The sequence below is a fragment of the Corapipo altera genome, unplaced genomic scaffold (genome assembly GCF_003945725.1).
Source record: "Corapipo altera isolate COAL_440 unplaced genomic scaffold, ASM394572v1 48b, whole genome shotgun sequence".
In the NCBI taxonomy this organism is placed as follows: Eukaryota; Metazoa; Chordata; class Aves; order Passeriformes; family Pipridae; genus Corapipo; species Corapipo altera.
Window position 1 is genome coordinate 15,534,686 of NW_020884884.1, and position 21,636 is coordinate 15,556,321.

The 21,636-nt window shown below is 38.0% G+C and overlaps 1 long non-coding RNA gene across 1 annotated transcript; it reads left to right on the top strand.

Annotated features, from left to right (window-relative positions):
* The first annotated feature begins 12,891 nt into the window (after nt 1-12,891).
* On the top strand, nt 12,892-20,548 carry LOC113946416. The gene is made up of 3 exons (XR_003527421.1): nt 12,892-13,003; nt 17,015-17,162; nt 20,372-20,548. It is a non-coding gene; the product is annotated as an uncharacterized LOC113946416 (long non-coding RNA).
* Nucleotides 20,549-21,636: the final 1,088 nt, after the last annotated feature.

Sequence of the window (21,636 nt, forward strand, 5' to 3'; positions counted from 1 at the left end):
TGCCTTCTCCAGGTATCTCTTTTTGATTTTTGAAATGAAAACTGAAGACTTAGTAAGTATTAAGCTTTATAGACTTAAAAATCATGTAAAATTAGTAAAATTATGAGCTATATGAATGTTAAGAGGCTACCTAAAATATATTTCAATTTTAGCATTTTGTTATGGTTTAATTTGAAAAAAACACTGCACATTAGTGTCCATCAGTTTATATCTACAATTGTAGTTGCCCCAAGGTCTGATAGAAGAGAGACTTTTTTGAAAGGTAGTCCAAAAAATATTCTTTATGGCTAGAAATAATGAAAACAAACCAGTATGCATGTATGCAGATGAGAATGTAGACGCCTTTATCTTTCCTAAATTGAGTGGGAAAAGGCTCAAATGAGAAGTGAAGTAATTTTGGCAATTTCATGAAAGCTTGCAGTACACAGGCAGATGTGTCAGAGGCAATGCCCTCATCAGAAGTAACACTGAAGGGATAACTGATAAGAAATGGATATCCACAAAATGCTGGAAAAGGCCAGCAAAGCAAACAAAGAATTGAAATCCTGCCATCTCTGTATCACTTGTTTATATATGGATTGTATGTATGCAATGACAAAGTAGTTAGGTCTACATGTTACAGAGGAGCAGAGACTATTTCCATGTGATAATTATTACCCCATTTTAACTTGCTAAAAATGACCATCAGGATGCTACTTCAAGGTGTAAAATACAGTACTAACAGCAGGACTTCATGGGTTGGAGTTTGCAGACTCCATTAATTTCTTTGTGGGTTGACAAATGAGATGGTGTGGAGTTACTTGTAAAAATAAGGAGTCTTCTCAGACTCCATTCTGTCACTCTCCCCACCAGTTGTTCAGTGCCTTTCATTCATGCCACCTCTTTGTACAAAACCAATGGTGATTTTAATGTTAAATAAAGCACAGATTAATTTACAGTGTCAGTTGTTGAATCAGAACACTAAAGAACATTTCTTTCCCTGTTTCTACTGGCAAGATCTGCAACAGCATTTCATGATTGCGGCATGTTTCCCACTGCTAAAAAAAGCTCCGCTTAGTTTTGAATCCATAGGTAGTACTGGTGCTACACAATGTCGCTTATTTGTAAACGGCCATCAGAAAAGAAGACAAAAATTAACCTGTACAAACAGCTGCCAAAATTCACCTTCTGCCTTCAGGAGGTGGTTATTTTCAGTTCCTCAGGGAAAAATCATCCTGTTCTTAGGCCCTTTCATTACTCTCATCCACCATCCCTAAAAGGTACCACTTACATGGGGTGTATAGCTGGCTGGAGTGATGCAGTCTGACACCTCCTCACAAGAGTGCAGCCCTGCTCATCACGCACTGGCTGACACTACAGAAAATTTTTGCTGCACGTGATCAGGCTTTCACTGCACACATCTTTGTGACTAATGGTTTTATTAATCGTGAACTACATTTTTTCAACTTACTTTCCTGCAGTTACTTCATATAAAATGCTGGGAATAGAATTTTTTTACCAGGGCAAAAAAAAAAAAAGTCTTACTAAACTGAAAAAATGCTGAAAGGAATTTGCTCCATCTTTCTCCTCTCACAGTATATATACAGAGTATTAATCTTCAGACAGGCGAAGGATGATAACTGGTGTGAGCAGGCATGCACTACAATCAACAACGATTTAATTCCATTCTAGTTCTAACATTTAAAAACATTATCCCTTCCAAGTATCATAAATCAAGTCCTTGTTTAGGAAATACCAAATTAGTCACTGCTGCTAAAAGGCCATCGATTTTTATATTTAGGGGGGATATTCAACTGCTCTTTTTTGTTCAGATTTGGTTGTTGGCTGTTAACATTTCAGTAGGAATGTTACAAAAGGCTTGTTCAGCACATCTCTATCTTCAAACTTGAGACAGAAGAGAACCATCTGCAGAGCATAAAGTATCCTCGGCACGACCATCATCTTGCAGGCAGCTGCTCTCCCATCATCAGAGAGGGAGCTGGTTTCAGTGTCTGTGATTTCCTTCTAAATTATTAGAAGTTAATGTGGTTCACACAAGTGACTGGGGTTATTTTGGTATATAAGTAATCTAATTAAGGTTTGATCACTAACTGAATAACTGTGGTTTACTAAACAGTCTAATGGGAAAAAATAAATATGTTCTGTACCGAAAAAGAGTTAATAACAATTAGACGTGATTCTTCAGTTACGAACTCTGCTTTGAGTCACCCCACTGAGTTCAGCATAGATGGTAAGGAGAGGAAGGGAAAATTTGAGCCTGTTTTCCCTCTAACCCAATTTGTAGTTTGTACACTTACACTCAGTTTATAATAATTTTCTTCCATTTCTCATTTTACATCTTACTTTTAATAGGTAATATGACCATATTTGGACAGATTAGATTCCAGGCAACTTTGCTGCACATTTTGTGGGCTCCTACATAGTGAGTATCCTGCAGTAACACGTGTTTGCACAGCTGAAGGAAGAATGGATTGAATAGAAAGCATGACCATTTGAAAGTGTGGTTCTGTGTATGATTAGTAGAAAACTCTATGAAGATTTAAACAACTTTGTTAAGATGAGTGAAATAGGAATATGAACAGCTGGTTAGCTGCTTCATGAAATGGATGCTCCACTAAACTGATCTGAAATTGCACCAATTTTCTACAAAAAATGTCTGGCACCTGTTTCAAGCTGCATTTTTTGTGGCCTGATCACAATGTTCAGAATGCGGTGGTTCACAGATAACATCATATTTTTCTAACTGAATGCTTCAGTGAGGCTTTAACTTTTAGTCTAATTCAATGTCTGCTAAAATCACTGGTTTGAGAAATGGTTTCCTAGAGGAGTGGTTTATTGTGGAAAGGTTCAGACAAAGCAAGTGTCAGTCACTACAAATACAGTACTAACGTAAAGCTGATTAGGAAGATAAATGAAAATTTTCTAATACATTTGGATGAATGTATCTTGATCTTTCAATGTAATTTTGCATCACAAGGTCATCTCTGCAGGAATTAACATGGGCATGCAGAAGATTGGCTTTGCAGTAGTATATATTGTGGTAGCTATAGTTACTCTGCTGTTTCTGTAATTTGTAAACAGTGTACAGTCTTTTGCAAAAGAAAAGAATATGTGAACAATGGATAACATCTTTGATGGATAACCTTTGATGGATAACCTTGATGTCTTAAGACAAGAAAGTTGTTTGGGGGTTTTTCCTTGGCTTATTTTGGGTTTGGATTTTTTTTATTTTATTTTAGGTTACGTTCCTTATCTGCTTTAGAGTACCCTTTCTTATCTATTTTTCTTCCCTATGCCTAAGTGTTTTCACATTCCTTTTTTCTTTATCATTCCCCAAACATTTTCCTTATTCTCTGTTTCTATTTATTTTTTGGTTTTGTCAACAGTTAATTTGAGTCTCAAACAGTCTCCCTTCCTTACTCATTCCTCATATTTAGCGATGTTTACCTTAGCCTCTATTCTCCTCTAGCTGTCTCTGCTTCCTCTGTCGTGGTTTTCTATACCACTTCCAACCTCATTGTCATAACACTCTCACTCTCCTATGTATTTTTTTCCAGGTTCTTCCTTTTTCCAGGTCTTTGAATCCCTCCTTCTTAACCTAAATAGAATGAATAGTTTCTATTCCGTTTTCAGTTTTGTACTCCTTGTCTGACATTGTTTCCATGGCTTTCCTCTCTTCTATCAGTCTCAAGACTGTCATATTTTTTTTCTCTTCCCTGCTCTTCCTTGCTGTCAGTTCTGGCCCTCCATTCCTCTTTCAAAACACCCTGCATGTCACACTTTTCTCTGCATGGCTGTCATCTCCTGTCAGTTCTGGTTGTGGGCTTTCACAATCAGCACAAGTGGGAAACGAGATATTTTGAATTCAATTCAATGCAATTCTGAGAACAGGCACTGGAAAGACAGCACAGCTCCTTCAGTATATAAGAGGCTGGTGCGAGATGTGACAGTTATATATATAATGAGATGAACATGAACATATCCCTGTGTTAGAGATGGATTTCCCTGTCCTGAACAGTTTTGTTCATGTGTCGGTATTAAAGAATTTCCTAGGCCACAACTCACATCCTGCAAAATTTCTAAGAGACTCAAGTCTTGTGCAAGCTGAAGGTGCTCTCACACATCCCATCCATGATTTGTGCTTCCAAGTCACTGCTTTTTCTTTAACGTGATATGCTTTCAAAGCTGAAGCTGACAGATTTCTAGAATGAGACTCTTAATTCTGACAACTAATTTTTTTTCCTTGCAGTCACCAACTAAAGAAATTCAAGGCATGTTGAACTCCTGGTGAAGCATCAAAGTCCAATTTTAAAGGCAATAACAACCTTGCATTTTTTATTAAAAATTACAATGCACCAAAAAGAACATAAAATTCTGCACATTGATCAGTCAGCCTGTCCAGTTTTCTTCTTTATGGCAGCAGTCTTTGCCTGCAGAAGACATACTTAAATCCAACACACCTAATTTTGAATAACTATATTGAAGTAATAATTCTCTTTCTCTCCTTTGAGGAATGGTGACAGATCAGTGGAGCTTCCAGAAAGAGAAATGCAAAAATTCGTGTGTGTGGGCTAAGCTAAAGATTTCCTTTTATCAGTTCATAAGGACAGCATATTCTGACACATCTAGCAAAAATCTGGAATTTTCACATAAGGGCTTGAAAATGCTGCCAGCACTGGTGAAATTATCCACATTCTGCAGTTGGCAAAACAGTTGCTTGGTTTTTGTGTCCTTGAAATATATTTAACACAACCTGCCCCTGACAAAATTGGATTTCAGTTATCCTAACAAGGGAGTTTTCTAAGCTGAAGGAAGCTTAAAAAGGTGAAGCATTTCCCTGCTGTTCATGACTACCAGAACTGTTCTTCCCTGAAACTGCTGCTGGCTGAAGTTCCTGTTGCTACAGATCCGTGAACCATGTTATGAGAAGAAAGGTCAGATAAGCACTGATACATTTTTCTAGTGTGCTTGAATATTTCAGTAATAACTATGAGATTGTAACCTGGTGAGCTAGACTTTGTGCAGTTGCCAGATACAGAAAAGTTTCTTATGCACAACTTTTGTTTCATTTAAATCTTCTCTATAGTTTCTAATATAATTAGCACTGCTTTCTTTAACACAATCTTGTTTCACCCATTGTTACTGAAGCAGGCTGCTCCAAAGCTATGCAAATGAACTTCTGACCTCTGGGGGTGATAGAAGGGAGGTAGAAGATACTTGACCTGTAGCCCTTTTCAGCAGATATGAAGTCAGAATGCTTCCAAGATGCTGGTAAAAGTTATCTAGTACACAAGGCAAGTCAAAAAAAGGAGGGATTTGTTAGCCACAAGACCAAATACTGACAGGTGTCAAGAAAAACCCTCTTCTACAGCATCAATGTTTTTGCTTTACTTTGTAAAAATATTTGCCCTCTGCTGTCCTACAAACAGTAATATTAGAAACACATTTCCAAATTATATAAACAATCACATTTGAGGTGATTATTTCAATAAAATGTGTTTCATTTAATCTGGACACATGCAATTGTGACAGATGCTTTATTGAAAAAGCTTCTAGAGAATCCATTCACAGAAAAATCTGAGACTTCATTAGGACAGTAGTCACAAATTTTCCTTAATGAGGTGTATTTGGCCACTGCCGTTGTGTTTAACCAGGTGTTAAACATGTGAAAAATTAAACTTCAATCTTTGCACAGAAACATTGCCAAACAAAGATTTAAAGAAGCACAGTAAATGAAATCCAAGATTGTTATTCTTGTTTCCTTTAGCACTTTATATCATTCTGAGCCTGCTGTTCCCTTTTGTGTGAATTTCAGTGTCAGGTCAGGGAAATACTATGGATTTTCATTTGTATATGTGAATGTCAACATTACAAAAAAGATAATTTCCTGAATGAGCTAGAGACCAGGAGGGCAGTAGGCCTCCAGATCTTGGAAGGTACATGTGTCATTCCATTTATATCACTTTACCTCAAATGTCACAGTTTCAAACCTCAAATTGGTCTGGAGTCCAGAATGTGGAGACCTGAATTATTCAAAATTACTGAAACACCATTCAAACAGCTTTTTTCTAGCAGTAGATGTTTTGGCATGAGGATTGGGAGCACAGCTTTACATGAAGGAAATTCAGCCCAAGAATTCTTCTACAGATAACCAAAATACAGGGAAACATTTATTTGTTTCCATGGGAATTCCACCAGAAACTGCAAAGAGTGCTAGTCAATGAAATTCAAGGCCTTTCAAAATTTTAAGTGAGGTTATCCCAAACCCTGATGTTTTAAAAATAAAATACACTCTTCATCACTGCTTGATATTTACATTCAGAGATCCTATCTACACAAGAAAGGTATTTTTGTCTGTACAGCTTGAGTTGTGAGTTTAAACTGAGATAAAGAAAATCCTTTCCAAGCAAATAATTTGTTCAACTTTTTATTGCAGTATCCAACTTAGTTCATTTATTTTGAGAACAGTTAATTGAAAAGTTGTTCTAAAATTTATTATCTATAAGGAAAACTGGGAACAAACGTCCTTTGTTTTCAGCCTTACAAAGGATAGCATGGCAAGTTAAAACTGGAGTTCTGGTATGTCCTGTGGCAAAAGGGGTCAAGGACACTGATAAATATGATTTGCGAAACTAAAGGATTTTTAGATGTGAGATGTTTCTTCAGTTTTCTTCTTAAGTGCATAAAGTTAAATCTTTTTCCGTCTATATTCAGGACAGGTTAATTTTAAGGCATTTGTATGTCTAAACGTAGTGAATAGGTTCCTAAGAGAGTCCTGGTGTTGTATGCTCACTCACAGTGAAATCAGCCCTTGGAAACTGTAAGAGGCAGCTAGAAATAATATTTTAAACCACAACACAGTACTGAAGAGTGGGATCACATTTACTCATGAGAAACTAGGCTTCTCCCAGGTAGGAACCTTGCTCAAGACATAACAGAATGCAGAGATCCAGTCTCTGCTCCTGCTCCATGTAAAGCCAGCTCTGTCCCTATAGCCATTGTGGTATACCCATAGAAGAGCTGTCCATACACATGATTAAAAAGCATACTCTTGGGGCCTCCCACCCTTTTTATTTTTACAAGTTAGATCTGCAGCCCTTATCTCAGTTCATGTATAGAAGATGTGTCCCTTAATAGCTTCAAACTAATACAGAAAGCAGTTATATTTGGACTGCACATAACTAGAGAAGTGTCCAACAAAGCATGCCAGTAGAAATCCAGCATATTTCCTATTTTAACAGTCTGTAATTTGAGTGTTTGTTCTCTTGAGTGCCTTCAAATTATGCCAATTTCTAGAGATTAGAGTCTAGGCTAAGTACTCTCCATCAACAGATAGACACTGTATCTCTGTTTTAGTTGGAATAAGGTATATATTTGAATGGATTGCTCATTGCCTGAAAGAGCTATTCAACTGGCTATAAAAATTGTGGTTTTGACATGGGAATGTTCCTGTGGCATTGTTTTACATAGCAGTGGCTGAATCTGAAACTTCAGATTCTCTTTGGACACTTCAGCTGTGATGTGGTTTGAACTGGAGTACCCAAGTTTCCCTTTGATTCCCTACCAGGGGAGAAGTAAAATATTATTGCTTAGTTTTGATGTCCAGAGAAGTCTACGTTACTTTCTCTGCAGGATCATCTTGCTATGTTGCAAGTACACTTCCTTCCTGGTAAGTAATGATGCTTAATTTATTTTTCTGGTGTAGGAAAGAAAATTCAAGGAGTCAAGCTTATAAACTTGAACTTAATCTAAATCACTCATTGGAAAACGTTTCTGTTTACATGCAGAGTGGTGACTAAAGGTTGGGAAAAGTCCCTTATTAATTCCATGTTTCCTGTACTGACTCAAAGCAGAATCATGCTCATATGCCAAGACCTTGTCAGCTTCAGGCAGCTCAAATTAGGTTAATAAATAAGCATTGTGGATACTGAGTCCCATATACCACCTGAATGTGCTTTGAACAAGTTAAAATTCTTGAAAAATTCAGATGAAATGGGGATGTATTACAAAAAAGTTTATGTACATGGGTGGATTACTACACTCCTTACAAAAGAATGCTGCCTCTTGATAGAAGAAAGAAATCAGTAAAGTCAGCTGCTCGTTTACATGACCAAGTAGAACTAGAAAAAGACTAAAAAAATGAAGGCTCTAGATTTTATTATATAATTCTTTGGATAAATAAATATGTTGCTGATTTGGGAAGACTGATGTGGTTCAATTGCTGCTGCAGATAAGTTCACAAGGAAATGAGCACTTTTCAGACTATCTTGCTTACTATTAATTGTTAAAAAAAATAGCTTAAATTCAGCTATGGGGTAGTTGGAATTTTATAATGAAGGAATTTCTGATGAATATTTTTGCTATGTTTTTACATTTATGTTATATTTGAATTAGACATTTTTGAATCATACATGAGCAGCAGCTGCAAAAAGACAATCTGAGCTTTTTAGAGTACACTGTGAAAAATATGGAACCGCTAAATTCCGCTTCTGAGTGTTCTTAGATGAATTGAGGCAAAGTTTCTCTTGGAATTTTGCTTGAATGTGTCCTATAGGATTTGTCCTAGTTTTGCCTGTCTTCAGTAAAAACAACAGTGCAACTGGTCTGTTCTTTGCCTGTCACAACAAAAATGGTTCCTTGAAACAAAGACTTACAATGTCAATTCAGTACGTTGTATGAATATTGACTGTAACTCATCTTAGTCAAGAACATTATAAAAAGAGAACTGCAAACGGATTGAAAAAAAGCAGAGACTTTGGAATGAAAAGATTCAGTTGTTTAAAAATAGATTGGGTCCTTTGTGACTATTTAAAAAAAAGGTATAGCAGTCATATTTTTAAAAATAAAATAGCTCTACTGTGCAACTTTTTCTTTATTCCAACAGAATGGGGTTGTGTTGAATTTCAAGGCTGACCCTGGAAAACATTCTAGGTGGCAAAGCAAATATCAAGGCTAATGTCAAATTTTTCTAATTTATATCTCTCCTATGCTTTCAGAGTCTGGAAGAAAGACAAAGTCTGACTGGATTGAAGGTATTATATTCCCACATATGTCTCATGAAGAGATTTCTTGGAACTAAGAAAATCATAGAAGAAAAATCTCTTATTCTCTTTGGCTTAGTATAAGATGTGAGTATGTGAAGGGTAACACTCAAGCAAGGCTTTTCAAAATCTCTTGTTTCAGACTGATAGTCATTCCGGTGGCGGGTATCCTCAAATAATGAAATTGCTATCAGCAAATGACCCTTCTCCAAGATCACATGAATGCCACTGTGCTGTGGAAGAAAATGAGGTCGTATTTCGCTTAAGGACAGAATGAAAGCTGGAACTGATTTCATATTTTCCCCCCATGTTTTCTTTTCCAGTCTCAGTCATATCTGTATGGTTGATGGTTAGCAGGGTGCTTTGCTTCCGTGTGAGGAAGCATTTGTTATTGCTTGCTCGCTATTTTCCATAGTAACACAATGTCTCTGTTTAAGATCCAGTGGAGATGAGCAAACAGAAAAGCCTTTAAGAAGCAGTTTGTAAAAGAAGCTAAATTAAACTTAACTCCTTCAGGTTAACTGTGCAGTCAGTATTTATTCTGGTATCCAAAAGGTCTCATCAAGGGTCAGAATGCCCTCAATCTTTAAGCACAAGAATGGACATACTGGGTGAGATCCACTGTCTCCTTAGCACAGAAAGCCATCTCTGCCAGCACTGGATAGCGGATTACTATGGAAGAACACAAAAGTAGGGCAGGCATGACATGATAAACGCTCTGCTATATCCTTTACCTCCTTTCCTACCCAAGTTTCTACAAGCTGCAGCTGAGGAACTGTTGTGACTAGAAGAGGTGCCTGTGTTTTTAAATGCAGGTATGTACAAAGTAGTTAGATTGGAGATAATTTTATCCTTTATTTACTCCACTAATGGCAAGAGACAAATCACAGTTTCTGTATATGGTTACACACTGCACTCATTGGAACATGTAAGAAAAAACAGACACAAATCAGAGATGGGATCAGAGACTACTTGAAAGGTCCAAATCATTTCCTGAGCCTTTTAAAACAGTGGAATCAGTATAGAAATGCACAGCATTAAAATATCTATGCTGATGACCACATTTTGTTTCCAAAGAATTAGAAGAGCAAGCGAATCATAAAATAAGACTCATGTCACACTGTGAAAGATGAAGTATCCCAGAAAAATACTCAGCACATGGAAAAGGTACAAGAACACCGGTAAGGATATACACAGCAAATGGTTTTTGGCCCAGCCTGAAAACTGACGTATTTGCAGGACTTTGTGCACAAGTGCTGCCCTTGTAGCATAGAAGCAGTAGCCATTTACAACCTGCATTTCTTTAGAATCCTTTTCCCTACCATATACATTACCTACTTGGTAATAGCAATAGTAGCTAAGAACAACAGAGGTAGGTAAAGAGCACTGCCTGCACAGTATTTCCTGCAAAAGATTCTGAATTGAACAGACCATTCACCAGTACTGCCAAATCTTTTAACTTTTGTCATAAGTCCATCAATATATGAAGGGTGCTTCAAGCCTTAAGTCCTGGAGTAATTTCCTATATCATATTGTTGGTACTTTTCCATTCCTTGCCCTTATGTTTATGTCCTTCATGACTGTGCATAAAACCTTGAAACACATATGCTAAAGTCTGAGAATGCAACAAATGAAAAGAATTATCAATTTTTAGCTCCTGTAATTACCAAACCAAACCCAGTTCACACGAGCCTTGTTCAGGCAAGCTTGCCAAAACCTCACAGAGTTGTTTGACTTGCTACAACAGCCCTGATTTTCCATCAGCATGGTCTATTTATTTAGTGTCTGTCCAGTCAGGGGTGCTCTCATTACTTTGACATGACATCCTAAAGTAGTCATGTACTTACTCTTCAATTTAGAAAAATAAAAAATTGTCACTGCTTTGAAAATAATATTTAAAATAAATGTTACCTAATCTCTGATTGCTCACAAGCAGTTCTTGTTCATTTTCCATTTAATAGAGATAAATTTGGATTTCAAGTATAATACTCTGATATTTCTACTTTTAAAAATCATTACAAACCATATGGAGGTGGTTTGCAAATACTAGCAAAACATGCACTGTGAGAGCAGCAGTGCTCTGGTGAAAAGGACACTGAGTACATCTGTGGCACTAAACCTGCATTATATGGGAAAACTGTTTGTTTAAACATGTCTTAAAATGGCTTTTGGTGGTCTCTTTGCAAACACATGCTTCTTCTTCCCAACACCCCCCACGGTAGTGTTATCTCAGGAATGTCCTGGGAAGATGTCCTAAGGTGTTCTCATTGGTCCTTGTTAACCCCTTCCTGTGACTGGGTGTTCCTGTAAGCCCCTTGAGACTTCTAATTGGTTACTCTGTGAATCCTCCTAAACCCTATAAATGTAACATCCCCAACAATAAACGCTCTCTTGCCTCCTCTCCACGCCCGGTGTCCCGTCTCCGTGCCGGCCATGGGGCTACGTGCGGGGGGAAGGGGGGAGTACCTCTCCCCTCCAGGCTCAGGGTCAGAAGAGACCCCTGAAGAAACCCCTGGAGTTCCCTTTCCCCATCCTTCAAGGCATCAGAATGGTTCATCAGATGGAGATGGAACCAGAACTGGGCCGCCCCACGTCGTGGGTGGGGAAAGGGATCCAGATACATCAGGGCAGGAGGAAGGGTAAAGACTTAAGTCTGTAAGAAAAACCCTATCTTTTTGTCATCTAAAATGGCATAAGGACACTATTTTCTCTCATTTATGGTTTTCTTCAACTTCATTTTCATGGTTTGTTTCATCACCAGACCCACAGAGCTGAAGAGCAGCCATTTTACACATGACTTAGAGCTATTATACTGTATAAAAATATTTATGTAGGATAATATAATTGGAATTTTTCCTCTTCTACATCAAAATTGTGGTTATAGACACTTTTAAATATGCCCAAAGATTTATGAAAATACCAAGTGACAGTGAATGATAATATAGATTTTTGCCTCATAAACATGGAAGCAACAGACTGACACAAAATAAATAGCAGCACAAAAGAGAGGAAAGAGAAAATGAAAAATGCTCAGAAGTGTAGGTCTTCAATCTAAGCATGCAATAGCAACAGACCAAGAGCAAGAAGACACACAGGAAAGCATACTGCAGTTTATTTAGAGGATTTCTATTTTCATGATCCAATCTGACAGTCTTTTGCAAAAGCTACATGTATGGCATGGGATGTTTTTGGAGTAATTTATGTTACACAACTACGTGTTTCTTGTTTCTTGTAGTAACTCTTACTACTGGCTAACTTCTTTGACAAGCGCATCTATGTCACAAACATAAGACAAAAATAACTACTTAAAGTCTGAATCAATTTCTAAAGTTTATTTACATGTGGCTGTAATCTACCACCAAAATCCAGACATGCTGACAAAGTACCTCAGATCCTGTGTGATGTTAGAGCTGTCAGCTTACCATCCATGAGGTCTGAAGAACGTTCCTCTCTCACATGTCCATTTGCAGATCTGATGTGCATGTGCACAGAAATTTTGGCTTTTTACTGTGTGGTAAAAAGCAGCTCACATTGCTGGCATACAGGACCATGCTGGAACACCTGAGCCTGCCAGATCACCTGCACCAGCACATTCACCACTGTGAGCTGTGCAGCAGCTGTGCCTCAGGAGTAATGCAGTCCCCTTACTGTCCCCAGCTGGGGGTAAACATCCACGGCATTCAGAAACAAATGAAGGAAAGGAGAATGTAAATTCAAAGGAATTAAAAAAAAAAATTTCAAGTCAAAATATTCTTACTGCTGTGAATGGGACAGTTCTGGAGCTGCCTCTGCTTCACCTCAGGAAGGGGTAAGTGATACACACAGGTCTCTCACAGAAAGAGTAGGAACCCTGAGGGAAACCCTTGGCTCTCTCTATCTCCTTGCTTCGCACAGCCCCAGCTTCTCCAAGCTCTCACCACTCTGCTGCCTTCTGGATCCATGACAGGCCTCTTCATTTCAACGTATTACATGTATTTATTACATTCTGATTAAAACTGAAGAGTATGGTTTCAAAAGGTACAGCAGGCTGATGAAAAGCTTGCTGCTACCAAAGGCAGAGTGTGCGCTCACCTGCCTCCTCTCCCCTTCTCACCAACAGGTTGGTGCTGGCACTTGCCGGAGCCCTTCTTATGTGCCAATTCCATTAGGTAAAATAGCAAAAAACCCCACCCAAAAACCAAGGAAAAATGGAATAATTCTTTGCAATTCTAGTGAATTAAATTAGAACACAGCAGGGCCTAGAGTGTGACAGAGCAGGTGTAAGAAAGGAGGTGTGCAGTCAGCAGCAGGAGGAGTGGGAAGAGGAGGCTGAAGAGATTAAGTCTCCTCTGGACCCTGTTGGTTAGCTTATCGAATTTCAGTCCCTGGCTTATCAGCCTGGCATTGTCAGGCCTTTCCCTTCAGTCACTGGTATGTGCCAATGGAGTGCTGCCACCATTTTGGACCTTGGCTAAAGCATCCATCACTGCGCCTCTCACTGCTCAAAAGGGCTACCAGTAACGAGCTTTCTCCTTTACAAAACATAAAAAAAGTTCCTAGGACAGGTATTATTTTTGTAATATTTAGGAACTGATTCTACCATTATGCTACAATGGCCAAAATGCAGCCTGAGCCCCATCCATGAATGAAAACTAGAACCTGCCACAGTGTCTAGATGTGCACATTCCCAAGGTTTTGTTCTAAGAAATAGCCTTCTAGAGAGTAATGTTAAACTTCCCCTGTGCAAGGAAATGGACTGATACAAATGCCTGTAACTTTTCTGAAGTGGGATGTAAATATTTTTCTTAAAAATCACTCAATAAATCCATGAAGAAAATGCTGTGCAGGCGAAAGCGTTATAACTTGCATATGGATTAATCTAATAAAGTGTTCATATTGGCATAATATCAGAAAGCTCTCTTGAGGGTGATAAAATTTAGCAACTAATGTAGCATGTATTTTTATGCCTTTCCTGGAAAACTGAAGAGAGCAAATCTGTTGCCTTTTAGCTTTGCTCATATCCTTCATCCCACCCTACAGACAGAAGATTTTTTATGAGTACTAGGGGCAGATTGAAGAGTGTCTAGTATAAAGGCATAGCGATAGCAAAATACAGTGGTTGAAGTTTAAATCAGCAAATTTACAACAGGAAATAAAATATATTTTTAACACTGAGGTATGTAACTACTGGAGCAGTTTACCACAGGCATGAAAAACTCAGCATGTTTTGCACTCCTTGAATTTGAACTTGTAGTCTTTATAAAAACATATTTTCTACTGTACTTTTTGGGGTAGCCATGGAAATTGCCAGACAGGATAGGCAGGAGGTCAGTTCAGGCCAAACCATTATAGCCATCCCTTTTTACTACAAACTATGATTATCATCTTCTGTACCTAACAAGCCATAGGCTGATAGCCTTTTATTTCTAACAAAATTGACTTGAAGGCTCAAGCTGGAGTGTGCATTCCCTGATTCCACTGAAGAGCAGATGTCCTGGGTGACCTGCAGAGAACTGTGAATTTGGAAGAAACACTACAGTTAGGGCCAAATACAGTGAGTTCACCTTACATGACTATGGATTTTAGAGAAAGTAATCAGCCCAGAGTAATGCAAGTGCTATACAGTCATACATCTTTTGCTTTTCAGTTTCATTTAGTACTGGTCACCTCCAAAAGAGTATTTGGAAAGTCTTTTTTTGCCTATATTGGCAATTTCCCCAAAGAACAAAGACAGAGATGTCATTGATTTTAATTTCACTAAGTGTATTCGTTGTAATTATCCACTACCAGAGTCCATGTTACCCAAAAAAGAGAATCGAAACCTAACTTCAAAAAAACCTGACAAGTGTCAAGTCCTATTACCTGTTGACTTGAATAACTGCACTTGATATGGGATAATTTTTTGTCTAACATTCACTTAGAACCAAATGTTTGAAGGGAAAATTTTGTAGAAAATAAATAAGAAAAAACAATAAGCTGTAAACATCAACACATAATGTAAAGCTATGGAAGATTACTTAGCAACAGTAATGCAATTAAATCAATATTCTGGCATCAATGCTATGTATTTCAGGACTACAAGTTTTGGTATTTTCCAGAGTCTTTCACCTTATAGCTGCCCATTAATTACCTTCATTTTTCAGCTGGCAATACAAACAATGTAAAAATGTTTAGTCTGCTGCTTGTGTTAATATCTAGGAGCTGCAGTAGACAGAAGGTTTCCAGAACTCTAAAATTGCTTAGCTCTGATGTTTGCTAGCACGACTAGCAAGTTTTCTTTTTCTTAAAAATAAAGTAACAGATGAAAATGTCTCAAGCCAATGCCAGATTGTTCGCATTCTTAACAAAATCATTTCAGTGCAGAGCAGTAATTCCACCTCAAAATCAGTTTTAGATGTGCTTACTTACAAGTTGCATTTTAGCATTCAGTTTTGGGGCCAGGATGATTTACACAGTGGAAGATTTGCGTAAGCTGCCTTGTGTTCCCACCTCATGAATAACAGGCAGAAATGGAGGTAAAAGCAGGTCCATAAACTAGCCTGTTCTACTGGTCTTCTCAGACAGTGAAGCAATAGCATAATGAGACAAGAAGCACATTGAATGTTACTGCTGTGCTCCCACCAAGGGAAACAAACTTGATCCTAGGCATTGGCTCCCTCAGTCACTTGTTGCAAACCAGAGTATAAACATGGATGTGCATAAGAGCTTTCCATCAAGCCTGGCATCGGACCAGGCTTCCTCATTGCCATATAAACCATCCAGTGCAATGCTTCATCAAAACTGACTGCAGATAGCATAAAATTCCTTTTCTGAAGTACCCATTTAGCAGCAGCAGACAATTCAATATTGAGAGAAATCCTAGCAAACAGCATCAGCTAGGACCCTGTGTCTAAACTTCTACTGACACTTGGTTAGGAGGTACCATCAGCCTGCCCGGTCACTTAGCAGGACTGTAACTCTGTCAGCATTCCTTGGACTAAAGCTTTTCTGTGAGTAGCAGCATCAACTGCTCTTAGTGTTACCTCTTTTTTTTTACCAGTTGGAAGCTAACTGAATAGATACAGGTGAGATTCAGTGCTGTTCCTTAAAAGGTTTTGCCAGAGACTAACAGTGTGAATATTTTGATTTACACTTGCTTGCTCAGGCTCTTTTTGCACTGCAGCTGCAAAAAAAAAAAAAAAAAAAAAGTGGCAATTCAATGACCTACTAACATTTTCCACATAAAAAGCCAGCAGCAGAACTGGCATATTAACCTAGTTCCTCATGTTGCAGTATGTTGGCATGGATGTAACAGACAGATATGATAGGTACCCTGATCTTGCAATGTTTTACAAATGTCACCTAGCATTAATAATTAATATTTGCAGGATTAGTGTTGAAGTCACGCCCAGTGAAACTATAGGTCTGCACAGAAGAGAGAAGGTAAGCGGCCTTTGCTGCTTGTCCATGTGGAAGACCTGTTTCATCTTGTCTGTGACAACTACCGAAGACAGCAATAATGCCAGTTTACTCATCTCTATACATAAAAGAAACACGATGATGATTTCTGTCTTCAGCATTGTTGCTTCTGGCTCTTGCTGAGGCAGCCTACAGGTTTATACAGCTGAACTTTCCTCTTTTATTTTATACAGATTTTTTTTTTAATCAATATAAACACAGACCAAGGCTAAAACGTTTTAAAAATGAAGCTACAGACAAAAGAGGGCAGCTGGTCCCCAGAGGGAGGGTTTGAGCTTCCAGGTCAGAGCAAATGGGGAATTTCCTCCTTGTGTCTCAAAGGCTGTTGCTAAGGAGACCACTTTTGCTTCAATGAGGCTGTGGGATGGACTAGTTTGACATATACGCGATATTTCTGCTACTAAGAAAAAAGAAGTTCAAGCTGCAGAGTCTTTGTCAGGATGGAGCACAGAAACCCACTTACAAGGCTCTTTTTAACTGCTGTACTTGCTCCTACTGGCAAAAGTTATTAACCTCACTACTTCTTTCCTTTGCAGTCAACTTCATTTCAGTTGAGAAGGAAAATATTGCTGTGAATGGCCAGGAGATGATACCTTACTACCAGCAGAACTCCAAGGGGAGCACAAGATTTCCCAGGGAACAGCTCTCCAGCTAGGCATAATCCTTCCTTTACAAGTTCAGCAGGTAATCATTCTAAACTTAGTTCCATCTGTGTATTCTTTATTAGTATACTTTTACAATAACAGGAGGTACTATAAATGAACATGAGCTTGTTTCACCCCAGATAGTGTTCCTTTGCTACTGAATAGTTTCAATGGTGCTTCTAAGTAGCAAAAGTATTTGGCTTGGTTTAGAGCTTAAAATGACTATTTTTACATTTAATCTTCCAGCATTCCCAGTTTTCATTTTATGTTTTTTTCCACATTGACATTTGTATCAATAGATTTGACATTCACTTCAGTTGTGTGACTGAAGTTGCAAGACCTCTGTTGTCCAATCTATTGTTTCCCTATGATGATCTTTCTATGAGATAAATTATGAACATTTCCTAAAAAGGAAGAGAGAGGAGTTTCCACTGCAGCACTATTGAGAATCAAAAGGTCATTCAAATCTGATATACTTTAAAAAGTTTTACTGTTATTACTGCTTTGATTAGAAGTGTACTGTTTCACCAAAATAGTTATATGCAGGAAAGGCTGTTGGGTGGGCATCCATATATAAATGTATTCCACAGAAAATAGCTATGCAGCTTCTAAATAAATTCTACTTGCATAAGCATGTTCATTTGCACTAAAGAAACTCTGTAAAACCTTGTAGCAGTGAAACTAAGGCTCCCCCAGCAATCTATGGCTCATCTAGGAATAATAAACAATAAGCCCTTCCCCTGTTTCCTGAACCTAACTTTACAAAACAGTTGTACAATACGGAGGAAGGACATGCAGGTTTTATCAAGGAGTTTCATTCCCTGCCAGGTGAAGTGAGACTCCTTTCCACAGTAACAATGGCATGTTATATTCTTCACTTGGCTTTGGTTCCTCTAAACTCGGACACATTTTTTAATCTTTAACCTTTAAAATATTGTCTCCATCAGTGATGTAAAGTGGCTTACAGTGTACACTTGAATAGCACAGATCTTTCACATCAGAGGAAAATGTAAGCATGTGAAGCTGACAGATGGCAAAAGAGGATTCAGGAGCCTTAATAATTTCTTTTCTGTTCATCTAAGCTCTTTTATTTCACTATAATAAACACATTTATTCTCAGTCTACAGGGAAGTAAAAGTAAAAATGGAGCATGGCAAGACAACGAAGAGCAGATGTGTTTCCTTTCAATTATCTTTAAAGAGAGATTAAAATAACTTGTCTAAATAACCAATTAATTCAATAATACAAATACATGTATTTACACTTACATTTTACATGTATTTACATCAATTTACTGATTCTATTAAAGGAATATGAGCATTATTAACTGGAGTAAACAGGAACATAAACTATTTGACTCCTGATGGTCTTTTGCTTTGTACTCTTATGCTTTGAGGGAAGAAAACCAAAATATTAAAGGTGTACTAAGGAGGGTACCAAGCTCCAAAAAATGTGCCATTTAGTACCAGCTACTATTCCTACTGCTTAGAAGGAGCAGGTTCCAAAGCAGGCAGATGAGTGAGGGCTGGTGACAGCTGGAGAAAAGTAAGACTCATTTTGTGGTTTCCTAAGGCCCAAAATTGCAGCAAGAACACTTGGAAAAACTCTTGAAATGACCTAATGTGCCATGGTTTGCATGTCTTTTGTAAACTAAAAGGTAATTTTGTTATTGTTGTTACTTTTTGTTCTGGGGGGAGGTATAATCATGTTCTGCAATACATTGCATTTTTATAGAGCATTGTTTCACAAAATCAACACCTCCTTGATGCTGAGCTAGTAGGAAAGAATGAAATTTCATTGTAATGTCACTTAGATCTATCACCAATCAACTCTGGTTTCTTCTCACTTAATTACTCATCTCATCCTAAACTATTTATATCTTAGAAATACTTGGTTTATTTTTCCCACTCAGAAGGAATGCAACTAGAATAAATTAAAAACAAAAGGAAAAACCCAAATTTGCTTCAAAATGAGTGAGCATGGAGTTATTCTTCTAAAAACACTTTTAGCTCTTCATAAATTATTAAGACTTAAAAAAGAAAAAGCCTAAATCATCAGAGATTTAACTGCAGACTTCTTGTGCTGAACCTTTTTTCTTTTTTAAAGGTTTATAGTAAAAACCCTGTTTTGTTCACAATGCATTAACTCTTACTGCCTGTAGAAATTATTTTGGAAGGTATCATGTTTTAAATACGAGTTTCCAGTAATTTTCCCACATTACTTCTTTGCACGTGGGACTGAGCTTGTAGCCAGTATTAGGGCTTCACTCTTTCAAAGCTGATGTTATTCAGTTTCTCTAACACAGTCTGAAGAACTTCTGCAATATATGAAGCTGGAGCTTCTCAACACTAAACCAAAGTGAATCGCTAAGTTGCTGTGCACACATTTAAACTCCCTAACACTAGTTAGGAACTAGTTCACTATTTATGTATTTTAAATGTGTGGGGAACATTCTTTGCTAAGAAAATGTGGTCTCAGCTAAGCCGTGACAATTCCCTGTAGCCGAAGAACTCCTATCATGTATTGTTATAATTCACCTTCTCTGTGATAATATTTGTGTTACAGCTATTAAAATCTATTTAAAATAAGCCACATGCAGAAATTTTACCTTTACCAAAGAGGATGACAAATAGAAGCTGTGATCTTGTACATTATGGTTAACATCCAGGCCATCTGGGCCCAAGGAAAGTCAAAAGGAATTTTGCCATTACTTTAAATGCCACCAAGTCTTCACCAGATTTTGCAATTACATCTATCTAGTCACACTCAAGACAAATTCTTTCCCTCTTCACAATGGCATGAAAAATGAGAAATTTTCTCAGGAAATTAGAATCTCTCAGAAAATGAGAATTATATCCACACAATACATTCATAGTCACTATCTCTAGAAGGGTTGAGCTACCTCTGTGGTAGGCTTCTGTTTCCTCCAGTCCTGAGGAGGACCTTCAGTGGTGGCTCAGCTACATCAGATTCGAGCCTTCCCAGATCTGTGGAGCCTCACAACACCTTATCAATAAAGGATGAGATGGCAACTGCATAAAAACTCTCCGAGATTTCTTGACACTATGGATGTGCAGGAGGGAAGTAGCTCAGGTTCATCCTTCTATTTCATGAGGATTTACTGGAGACAACATCTCCATACTCCACAACAGACCTGCAGAGAACTGACTGTTTTGGTGCTACAGTGTGGGTCATGGTACAGGAATGTGTGTTGCAAGGCAAAATACTGCACTAATAATTGGTGGAGAGTATCCAGTCTATAGGGTCTTCCTTTCAAATGCACATGGAACAACCCTCCAGCATTCCATCAAAGCAAAACCAACCACTGCTTTGAGAACAGCCAGCTGGAAATGAGGGGGACACAAACTGGGCCTTGTAGCAAGAGGTAAGTACTGTGGGAAAACTTCTAATTCACACAAATGCTCAACCACATTTAGGTTCTTTCAAGCATTTCAGTGCTATTAGGTATCCAAATAATGTCTGGTTACGCCTGAGGCTGGACTTCCTTTCCAGAAGTAGGTCTGATCACAGGGATGTCTGAGTTCAGGAATTCAGGACTATGTTACCATAACACTATCTAGGAATAAAAACACATAAGCTAATGCAGCCTCTAACTGGTTCACCACATGACAGACTTTCTACTTAGCAACAAAAGCCAGCACTAGCATCTCACTTCACTGCTTTGCAGCCTGTAGTGGCTTCTTAAGGCCCAAGTCTCTAGCAGGCTCTTCCAGTACAAATTGGGAAGTCCGTGTACTGGCGAAATTACTTTTGGGAAACTGCACAGTCATGTGTGTACAGGAAGGATAAACTTAAACTGGAATATTTGCAGAAAAGAGCTGGAAGGATCATCAGAGAACAAAAGGCCTTTTAAGAGATTTAATAGAGCAGCTTGTTTAGTCTAGTAAAATTAAGATTGAGGGAGAAAATGAAAGCTGACAACAAACACACTGGTGAAGAGAGGTAAACACCAGGAGAAAAAGCTTTTTAGGTTAAAAGACAGCACTGGCACAAGGGTACAGACTGACCCTTAATGATTTTAGAATGTAAAAACAAGAAGGTTGCTGCAAGAGTGAAGTGATGGACCTATGACAGCAGCAGTGGAAACAAAGGGTTTAAGATGGAGTTCGGCGTTGCTATGCAAGGGTCTATTACACAATGGTCTATATATAGGCTATGATCAGTCTTGTTAACTGTGATTCTTTAATGCAGTTTTATCTTTTTAAGACCTAGTCTACAAACAAACATGTACTGAAATAACTCCAGACATTGCCTCTCCAGCTGTGAGCAGGACCTTCACACAGCAGATAAATTTCACAAAAACAATGAAATGAGCCCAGGCTCCCTTGTGAGCATCACAAAAAGAGACTTGGCTTTACTGCATTGGGAAATTGTTACTGTAGAACTAAGGACAAGCTTCAGATCTTACTGAATTTCATAACTAAATATAAAACTAATTTGTTTGATTTTCTACAGTAAGTGTAATAGGCTCAAAGACAGGCTCTGATTTTAAT